The sequence below is a fragment of the Nematolebias whitei genome, chromosome 4 (genome assembly GCF_014905685.2).
Source record: "Nematolebias whitei isolate Nwh7 chromosome 4, NemWhi1, whole genome shotgun sequence".
Classification (NCBI taxonomy): domain Eukaryota; kingdom Metazoa; phylum Chordata; class Actinopteri; order Cyprinodontiformes; family Rivulidae; genus Nematolebias; species Nematolebias whitei.
This window is the reverse complement of record NC_056501.1, coordinates 3,184,534-3,188,194: the sequence shown is the minus strand read 5'-3', so window position 1 is coordinate 3,188,194 and position 3,661 is coordinate 3,184,534.

The following is a 3,661-nucleotide window of genomic DNA, read 5'->3' as shown; positions in this document are numbered from 1 at the left end:
TTTTTTATTGTTCTGCTTTGTGTGTGATTTTCTGTTTATCTGTTTCTGTTATGTTCCTCTCATTCCTCAGTCTGCTTCTCCACTCAGTCTATCATTCACACCTGTCCCTCATCAGCCACTTGCCCAGGTGCTCTCATTACTAACTCTCCCTCTGTCACATAAAAAGCCTTTCTTTCCTTCACTCCTTGTCCGGTGATTGTTCTATGTTCACAGACATCACAATCCTCTTCTGCCTTGTCTGGTTTCTGCCCCCCTGATGATCTGCTCTGCATTATTTCTGATCCAATCTGCCAAAAGTAAGTTTTGCTGCACCGACAGCTTTTTGTTTTGTTGTTAAAAGAAATAAATTGTTTTGGTTTTTGAACTCCTGCCTCACTCATCTCTCTGCAATTGGGTTCCAACCTCGAGGATCGTGACATTAAATACTATCCCAGTACACCCAAAGTGATGACTGCATTTGCTTTGTTAGAGTAGAAGTTACTTGAGTTTAACTTTTGCTGTTGTCTACTTTTTTAACTTGTGATGCACAAAAATCTGACTGATCTGTTCAGTGAGTCTTAACTCATCCAGTGTAAGCACCCCCCCCCCCCCCCCCCTTAAAGTCCATGGATGTCTTTCAAACTCTGCTCTAGAACTGAACCAGAGAGACACAACAGGCTGTTTGATTTTGCTGACAGTGAATTTCACATTTCACATCAGTGGCCATCAGGTAAGTGTCCTGCTTAAAAAGAAAATTAGAGATACAGTATTTCACCTGTTAGTCTTAAAACACCTAGTGATGGCTGCCTTCGTGTTTTTGACCCAACCACCTGTTTGTCCAGAGTCCTTTTCAGGGTTTATAAACACAGATTTTATATTAAACCACATATTTATATATATATATATATATATATATATATATATATATACACTTGATGTCTCATGATGTCGCAATAGATTAAGCTTTTTCCTTAGTTGACACATTTCCCCCAGGAGAAATTGATGTCGGCCTGTTTCTAGGCCAACCGGGAAGTCAGATTCAGATATCCACAACTGTTGATTTATTCAGGCAGACTATTTTTCCGTCAGTCTTGAGTCTGTGCTGAAACGTCCAAGGTCCGAAATGGCCAGATTAGGGTGCATTCCTCTGGTCCGTGCTTACGAGCCTCTTCAAGGTCGTGTTCATGCAGACGAGTCCCAAAGCTGCAGGTGGCCTGCGATTCAAATCACTTCCATCTTACGGTTTAGCTCGTAAATCAGCTGATTTTGAGTCCTCAAAGCACGGACCAACCTTCACATAGGCAGCAGCCTGACAAGGGCCAAATTAGCTGCAGCAGTCTGCTTTGTACGCTGATAAACCAGGATCCAGACTATTCCAAACACAGAAAACCTGTTATCATAACTCCAATTATATGCAATTTCAGCATCCTCGATCGACAGCAGAGGTAGACACATCACCTCCAGAGATATATCCAGTTGAAAGCGTGTTGTCCGAGCAGATGAGGGTTCTCCAGGACCCTGTCGTTTTGTTGAATTGAGGATTTTTGTTTCACATTATACCAAATTCAATTGTGTTTGCTGGCTTTATGCTGGTAATTCATTTGAAACTGCTAATTCCAAATAAAATGCAAGTTTGTTACACAATGATTTAAAAGAGTACTCAAATTGCACCTTGTTCTCCAAGAATACTTCAAGATTTCATCCAGGTTTTCTCCCTGAATGAGGTCCGAGAAGACAGATAGTTTGAGAGGGGAGTGAAGGAATCAGTTTGTATAAAAAGAGAGAGGCCATCTCTAAACAGAGGAGGAGGTCTCAGATTTCCACTTTCAAAAACATAATGCAGCTTTAGGACTGATACCCAGTCAGTTTCACATCTATATGTGACCAGAGGGTGCACATCTGTGAATTAGATTAACAAACCCCTACTGTAAGGCGTGATAGGTCAATCTGTGTATGTATGTATGTCTTATCTCAGCTTTATAACATGAACCCCACACTCTCTGCTCTTTGAATTGAGAAAGCTTCTCGGATGAGAAGCGAAACGTCTTCTGCTACAAATAAATTCCAGTTGTTTTTGTCTTGAACTTTTTTGAAACTCCCTGAATGAGTTTGACTCTCAGGAGGAGAAATGAATGGACCTCCAGCTGAGGAGGTGTTTAAAAGGTAAAAAACAAAATGAAGTCCCACTGACTCCACTTTACAGCCATTCAACTATTCAAGTAAGGGGTGACAAACTCTCCACATCGCTGATGCTCAGTTGTTACTCTGCCCTTTATTGGTCCCAGTGGCCAAACCAACCAGTGTAACTGTGATACACTTTAGCCACAACTCGTATAAGGAAAATGAATACTGCAAATTGTCCCTGAGGAACTTGTTCATGCACCAGTGAAAAGATGGTTTATAACTCTAACCCTTACAGCCTTTTAAGAACTGACCTAAGCTTTACCCCCTTACAGTGTCAACTTTAAAATGACTAGAAGGTGCCAACATATCTACCTGTCTCTGTTTGTTTCTTAAAATGGTCCTTTTAAAGAAAGAGGAAATGTAGAAACACACACAAAAATACATCTTCCACGCACACATGTACAAGCCTTGGCTTCTGACCAGCTGCGAGGCATCCGCCTGTGTGTAGCACTGATTTCTACATAGGGTCCATAAATCAAAGAGGCTCAGTATGATGAAAAAAATTTAATCTTGGCGGTCTTTAGTGTTCTTGTAAGATCTATCTTCTTTTACCAGGCCTCCATTTCCCCTGACAGCCAGCACAGCCCACATGCAAGACATTCAGTTGCAGAGATGTCTGTCTGAAAGGGAAATCTCGAGGAAATCAGAAGTCCTATTTATTTGTCTCATGAAGCTTCTGCTACAAATCCAAAAAAAGTTCAATCTGGTCCTCTGGACATTCAAAAAACAAGAAAACAAAAAAACAAAAAACAAAGCAAAATAAACGTTTCGTCTCTCATCCAAGAGACTTCCTCATTCTGAGGTGCGGTTTCTACCTGGATTATTGAGCATGTATCAGGAGATCTTCTGCTACAAAACTTTCAGTTTTGGGTAGTTTATTTAAACGTTTTTTTTTTTTTTTACCTGAAAATTAAAACTTAACATATAACTGTCAAAACATTGTAATTTTTTCCTCAGAAAATCAAACTTTCTGAAATGATGGTGAAATAAAATAGTGGAAGACAGACTTTTAAATACATTAAGGCATTTTTGCACATAACTCACTGTGACACACCCTAAACAGCTGCTGAGTAATTTTTACATCATCAGATACATCTTGCACAGCCTGCATCTTGGGTCTTCACTGGTACGGTAGACCCCGGCCTCCATTGCTCTGGTGCTGCCACGATTAGTGCCTCTGTGCTGTCCTTCAGTCCAGCCCTGGCTCTCCAGCCACTAGTAGGATTTGTTGATATCTGCCACTTTCTCAATCTGCCGGTGGTACATGCCACAAATCCCATGTGTGTGTGTATATATATATATATATATATATATATATATATATATATATATATATATATAGTGCCCTGAGATGACTTCTGCTGTGACTTGGTGCAATATACATAAATAAATTGAATTGAATTAATTGCTTCCCGGGCACTTAAATAGCTGCCCACTGCTCCAGCTGAGTCTATCTCACATGTGATGGGTTAAATGCAGAGAACTAATTTCATCATTG